The following is a 7,623-nucleotide window of genomic DNA, read 5'->3' as shown; positions in this document are numbered from 1 at the left end:
AAAGGAAAGGAAAGGAAAGGAAAGGAAAGGAAAGGAAAGGAAAGGAAAGGAAAGGAAAGGAAAGGAAAGGAAAGGAAAGGAAAGGAAAGGAAAGGAAAGGAAAGGAAAGGAAAGGAAAGGAAAGGAAAGGAAAGGAAAGGAAAGGAAAGGAAAGGCTCTAACAAACTGGATGCAATTACCAATAAACCCCCAAAATGTGCTACTGGGACTGAGAGGCAGGTTTGGACGAAGAAACCATAGGCCAAACATACCTGGCGCAAACTTCAGTATCTTTCTGAATTTCCGATAAATCATTATCACTGAGCCCAGCCCAATAGCTATTCTAATCCATGCCCCTCTACTGTAAAAGCTACGTGTTAGGGACAATACCTCCAGGAAAGAAAATAAACCTAGGGACCAGAAAGGTATTAAAACCTCGAAAATCTCTAGGGACTAGAACCACAGGAAGGCCTCCACCCCGAGAGACATTATGCATGCAAACTACATGGCTACTGACTGCTCTATCCCAATACAGAGTAAGTACAACCAAAATACAATCAGTAATCAGTACAGGTTTTTCCCACTTTCTCAAGCCACGTGTTAGGTGCCAAGAACTCTATTTGTCCTGGTTTAGGGCAAATATGGGAAAGAGCCTCCAAATAGTGTCCTCCCAGTAAAGCAAATCCAAGCAGCCCCTCCCCTCAACTGGTTCAGGAAAATATATTTCCTTGGAGAGAAGTGGAAAAAAACTGTTTATTTAACAGAAATTGAATAATATTAAATAATAAAACCTCTTGCTGTTTGATGAAATGGCAAATCCAGGAAGAAAAGTCCTTTTCATGTGGTATAGCTCGGCTTGCTCAGGTTTTTATTAGTCCCTCTGGCACCGGAAACTGCTGAGGCCCAGGCCCTGGTGGACCACAGGTGTGAGCTCCTGGGGTTTGGCTGGGTGTTTTTCAGTCCAGAGCAGGTTTGAACAGATCCAAGGGAAAAAAGAAAAAAAAGGTCCAGGGAACTCCTCTGCCTTAGCTAGCTAACACTAACTAAAAGCCAGAGAGAAGCTCTGACCCACTGTCTGTCCGTGCTGCAGACACCACTGTCCAGGAGCAGGATGAAGGGGAGTGAGTGTTTTTCTTCAACACAAACTGCGCACTTCTTCCCCGACTTCGCTCTCAGAGCCAGTCTTAAAGGTGCAGAACTTAATATGTAACATAGACCAGGTGACTGGGGATACAAGCATTATAAAGTCACCCCAGGACACAGGCTTGAGGAGAGAATGCAAAGAGTTACTTACTGGGCAAGGCATGTCTCAGTGCCACTGAACTTTCCTTCTTTGGATCTGTAAGCTGATGAGGTCTGGAGGGATAGAGTGCTGCAAATCTTACTTCCATGAGGGAGGATGCTCTGAGCTCATCTGCGAGGACTGGGTCTCTCAGCCCTCATCTGTGTTCCTCAGCAGTCTCTGCACATATACCACTTGTATAAAAACATTATTTCATCTCAGTGTTTTGATCCTGTATGACATTAAGGAGACTTGGGTGCCTGAAGTCCAGCTGCTTTGAGAAATGTGGAACACAAAAATGTCATGGGTAGTTGGCCCCTCTGACCTAATCTAAAAGCCACTCCCTTCTCATGACCCAAATCTAGCCCATGGTGCAAAAGTAGCATACAAAGCTCAGCTGCTTTCAGTGAGTTTGAGACTAAAACCCCTTCAGTTAACTTGTGCAGAAGTAGTTTCCTTGTTGGATATTACATACAGTCTATAAGTTACCCTTAAAAGTTGCTATTGCCTCTTCATTTTCAGGTGTTGTTTGCCACTGCTACAATACTTGACTCAAGAATCCAGTAATTTTTATTTTGGTGTTAACCTGTATGTACACACACAGACACACACAGACAGAGACACAGACACACAGACACAAACACACACACGCACACACACACACACACACACTCACATAAATTCTTTTCTGTCTCATGGTACACTACAACTACATTTTTAACCAACTGCCTGTTGAAGTGAAAATATCTTAGAAATTCATTGCACAAATCCAGAAGTTGCAAAAGAAATGTGCAAAGAAGAGAAAATGGTCAGAACTGCACTTGCTGAATGGATGCAAAACACAACACACACACATACACACACATGCACCAAGGATTGCTGCTTCCTCTTTACTGTTGGGGTGAGTCTGAAACACAATTCCATGTTGCCTCTATGCTTAAATATGCTCACATTCTTAAGGCACAGCAGCATCCTTGTTTTTCCTTCGTAAATTGATCCATTTTAGTAAATCCACGGTGAAGTACCCTGTGTCAACTTACCATGTTTATAACACAATTCTACAGCAATTCAGAGTTAGAAGAAGCATTACTGTAAAACTAGACATTACATACAAGAAATTAACAGAAAAACCTTACTGGGAGGAAATTACAGAAAAAACAACTCCCTTTACCAACATATTTTTCATTGGAATTGCTGGCTGGGGCTACCTGGGGACACAAGACAGGTGTATGAGTTCTGTGTAACATTGAAACACTGCCCCTGGGGAGGCAGTTTACCAGCAGAGCTCTCTTGCCAGGATCCCCTATCTCCTCACTGCTCCAAATGAACACAAGTGAACCCACACTCACACAGAGGGGTTCTGCTGGCATGGCTGTCTCAGCCAGGAGTTGCAGCTCTAATCAAAAGTGAGCATGAAGGAGCATATCACTGTGTGAGGAGGGGGCTGAATCACATAGCTGAGGTGTGACTCACCCAAACTTAGACAGAAAGGCAGAGAGATGAGCAGAGCTGGAACTGAGTACTTTCTTGCCTCATTGCTCAGCATGGCTGCAGACAGACAGCATTGCCGCTGAACTGTGTATTCCAATGTATAATTACTTGCTCATTAGTTGGCTAGCTCATTATGCCAAGAAAGTTTGCAGGGATGTGGAACAAAGACATTTCTCCTCTTCCTGCCTTTCAGACCAGAGAAATGACAGATCATACAACCAGCTGGGAGCCTCCACCTTTTCCACCCTTCATAGGCTGGCAGATGTTTAAGTTTGATTGATTTCTCAGTTACATCTAGGCCTCAGAAGAAAAATAGCTAATCATGCTAGCCTGATACTAAAGTCAAGGACTTCGATGGCTGTTGCTATTGCTGCTTCCAGAGTGATGTGCTGGGCACACAGGTGATCTTGTACTGAGCCTTGAAGATGTTGGGAGGAACCAGCTTTAGCATACACCATTGCTTGGTACCTCACAGTCACCATGAAAACTCAGCTTCTGAGCTTGCTGACATAGTTTTCTAAGACTTTCCCAGGACAGTAACTGTAAACATAGATATGTGTACATACTTTCTGATACACGTCTTGTGATGGACAGTTCTCATGGCCAGTGCGGTGGGAAAGTGTTATCCTGACCATCCAATCCCTGGCCGTGGTCAGAAACCTATAAATCCTGGGAGAAAAAATAAACTTTCTCTTCCTTTCATCACACCTCGAGCTGTGTCCGTGTGACCTATTCATCTCCAGCAGCAACATCTGGTGACCCCTGATGTGTGTTGAAGGTGACGCTGCGAGGCATTCTCTAGCCTGTAGCTATGGCTGCTTTTGGGTTCTCTCCTGCAGAGGCCCTGGTTGTAAGGTTGCGGCGTGCTGCTTTGGATCGGGCACAGATTGATGATTTGAATGCTGACTTTCGGCAGTTGTATACTTACGGAAGAGCTGAAGGGTTTTTCCCTGTGGTTGGGGTGCTTCTTTCGAAGCCGGCTTGGGACGCATTAGGCGATTCCCTGATGGAGGCTCTGGTGGTATATTGGGACCCCCATCTGGCCCGGCTGCTGGGGATCTGGCGAAGGTGTGACCGCGTTCTGAGGAGTTGCACGTCCTCTTATTCCAGATCGAGAGCTGCTTCCTCTGCCCTGGGTGAGAGGTCTGGCTCTGGCTCCAGCTGTGGGAGCAGGGCGGGGCTCTCCCTCTCCCTCTCCCTCTCCCTCTCCCTCTCCCTCTCCCTCTCCCCCGGTGGCACGGAGCCGGGGGGCAGCTGTGTCTCGGGTCCCGAGGTCAGCTCCCCTGGGATCGCCGGGGCCCCCAGTGGGTTGAACGGGGGCACTAGGGAACCAGTAGGTGTAATCCCGCCTTGGCCAGTGCCTCGGTGGTGTAAGCCTGGGGCAGGGTCACCTCCTTCGTGTGGTCTCCCAGAGCAGAGCGATGAGGGGCTGCCTGAACGGGGGGTGGCGCCGGCCCTGGGGAATGCCTCAGAGTCGGTTCCATGTCCCTGCTGCGGCTGGGCTGTGCCCTGCCCCGCGGGGGGAGACCGGACAGGCCCAGGCTCCGCGCCGGCGGCCGCACGCGCACACGCTGTTCCAGTGGAGAAGCGGGACGGTGCCACGGCCCCGCAGGTCCTGCCCCGCCCTGGTGCTGGAGGCGGGCCGTGCTGAGCTGGCTCCAACCCACCCTGCCTCGGGTTCCTGGGCATCACCCGAGCCTGTGACTGGGGAAGAGACTCCCCTGCCGCTTCCTATGGCCGCGGCGGATTGGGGTCCTGAGCTGGTTACTACTGTCTCGGGTGGTGCTGCCACGGGGGCGAAGCTGGTGGCCTCCATGGGCAAAGGGCCTGAGCTGCTGGAGCCTCTTCAGCTGGCCTGTGGACTTTGTCCTCCTGTCACATGACTGTGCAGCTGAGCGTATCAGGCATTCCATGTGCTTCCAAATGCTTTGGTCCAATAGGTGAGGGCATGAGTGCTCTTCTTGTGGTGTGGTTGAATACCACTGCTCAGGGCATCATTGTTCACCTAGCAGATGCTGATTCGGATTTCCTGGGACTTATTTCTGCCATGGGTTCCGCACTCACCCCTCCTGTTCCTATCCCTGCAGGACCCGGATTTGCTCACCTTGTGCCTTCTGAGTCTTGTATTTGCAGAGCTGAGAACCAGCTGCGGGGAGATGGTGGCTTCGGGTTCCCTGGACCTCCCTGGGTTCACGGACTGCTGTTCTGACAGCCAGGGATCATCCTGAACGGGTCTGCACCTGGTCCATCCTTGGTGAGATGCTGTCAGAGATTAGCCTCCGTGGGCTTCTTGATACTGGCATGGACATCACGATTGTCAGGTTTGCTGACAGGCCCCTGGAGTGACCCTTGGACCCAATGCTGACACATTCTATGCAAAGAAGAAATTGAGATTGACTCTTTGTTCAGCAGATTCTGTTGTCCTCTCTCATGATAGACTAATCACCCTCCGTGACTTGATGCAGGTACAGTTGGATCATGGTGATCTGGAGCCTTCAACCAGTCCCTGGGACATTCCTGTTTTCTGTATCAAGAAGAAGTCTGGGAAATGGAGGTTGCTACAATACCTCCAGAAAGTTAATGCTATGATGGAAAGCATGGGGATGTTGCCAGCTAGCATGGCTTCACCTGCCATGCTTCCCACTGATTGGCTAGTTCTCATTGTGGATCTGAAGGATTGTTTCTTTACAATTCCTTTGCATCCCGATGGCAGACTGAAATTTGCCTTTCTGGTGCCAGCTATCATTAATGCTGAGCCCACACAGAGATATTAATGGAGATTTTGCCATAAGGCATGCGAAAATTTGCCATCATTTGCCGATGATATGGGGCTCTAGCCCTCTCTGGAGTTTGCGAGCAGTTTCCTGCTGCTCATCTCTACAACCTCCCTGAAATTATTTGAGAGTCAAAATAATTTTTGGGACAAACAGTCCTGCATCAGGAGGTGCAATTTTTGCATTCAGTGCAGACACTGAATGAATGATGTCCAGATATTGATGGATTTTTACATGGTTGCATCCTTAAATGGGACTGCCCACGACACAGCTGTCTCCCTTGTTTGGTATGTTAAAGGGGGACTCTGATTTAAAGTCACCTCTGACACTGACCCCAGAGGCACAGTAGGTGCTGGAGGAGGTTCTGCGAGAAGTTTCTGCTCGTCAAGTTTATCACATTAATCTTTCCATTGATGTCGCTGTTTTTTCCTTACCACTCCAGATTTGCATGCCACAGGTATCATTGACCTTTCTTTGTGGCCCACACATAGTCAGGGCCTGTGCAAGGACCCACTATCTTTACTGACAGTTTGTGGAGGACTGGAAAGGCCATTGCTACCTGGGAGGATGGATCTGAGTGGCAGGTGTTGGAGAGTCATGAGGCTGGATCAGCCCAATTGGTGGAATTACAAGCTGGTGTCATAGCATTTCAGAAGCTTTCCCAGGCATCTTTCAATTTTGCCATGCATTCTGCCTCCGTGACCAAATTGAGAGCCATCCACAAGCAGGTGTTGATGTTTTCACTTTTATTTTTTGTTTTTTTGTAATAACGAAAGGGTGAGATATCACCCTGAAATTATAGCCTTCTGATTGTATGGAGTATTGTATTTTCCTATTATTTTTCCTCTCGACTATTTATAATGTTGCTAGTTTCTTTGTTAATTTTTCTTTTTCTTTTTCTTTTTCTTTTTGTTAAAACCAAAAAGGGTGAGATGTCACCCTGAAAACTCAGCTTCTGAGCTTGCTGACATAGTTTTTTAAGACTTTTCCAGGACAGTAACTGTAAACATAGAGATATGTATACATTCCTTCTGTTACACGTCTTGTGATGGAAATCTCTCATGGCCAGTGCGGTTGGGAAAGTGTTATCCTGACCATCCAATCCCTGGCCATGCTCAGAAACCTATAAATTCTGGGAGAAAAAATAAACTTTCTCTTCCTTTCATCACACCTCGAGCTGTGTCTGTGTGATCTATTCATCTTCAGTGGCAACACCTCACAGATGGGGAAGACTATGATATGGAGTGTCAGCCTGAGGTAAAGCCAAATACAGGGCCACAGGAGTCAAGATAGGGCTTGACTTACCTATTGTTTAGGTGGCCCTTTTCTAAAGCTTAAAATGTAATTCCCTCTGTTAGAACCTCCTTCTAGGGATGCACCAGTCACTGCAGTGTTTTAAGGCATATCAATTCATGTCTGAACCGTTGCACACTTACCCTATGGGTTTCCAAAGGAGTTTGTTCATGCAGCTCCCCAGGTGGCTGCTCTCGGCTGAAGGGTGAGGTGCTTCTCCTTGCTAAACCAACCCTTTCATCCAAACTTCCCCAGGCAGATCAGTCAAGGGCTTTGAGCAGCAGCAGCAACAGACTTCTCTATTAGCTATGTCGATCAGTAAAATTAGTGGGAAATAGCATAATTTTCAGATGGGCTAAATCAGAGACAGGAGGAAACACTGCTGGTCTGATCTGTTCTAATCAAAGTGCATTGTGAGGAACAACCTCCAGTACTGATTTCTGATAAGCCAATAATAAACCATTCATTTCTATTTCACACAGAGCAACACCATGTTCGATCAGGATGCACAAACCAGTATTCTGAAGGAACAAAACCCATTTGGAATCAGATTTACAGCTGTTCAGCAGCCCTCAGATTTGCAGGTAGACCACGATTTCTGACTTGCTGGAAGGTATCATGGCATGTGATGCTGGCACTGAGGAATAGATATCTCTGATTTTCTCACTCTGATTTTTCCTGGTCTTTGGCATGAAGAATGAGGGAGACAGGTGCCACCTCTCGACCAAGCTTTAGGGAGGACTGCAGGAGCCAGCAAGTTCCAGGTGAGAGGGAGGAGCTAGTGGGGAGTCAGGCAGCACTGAC

The sequence above is a fragment of the Pseudopodoces humilis genome, chromosome 3, assembly GCF_049639895.1.
Source record: "Pseudopodoces humilis isolate 2021_Gansu_Grassland_sample_001 chromosome 3, ASM4963989v1, whole genome shotgun sequence".
Classification (NCBI taxonomy): domain Eukaryota; kingdom Metazoa; phylum Chordata; class Aves; order Passeriformes; family Paridae; genus Pseudopodoces; species Pseudopodoces humilis.
The sequence above is the reverse complement of the archived record's forward strand: the minus strand, read 5'-3'. Positions refer to the sequence as shown.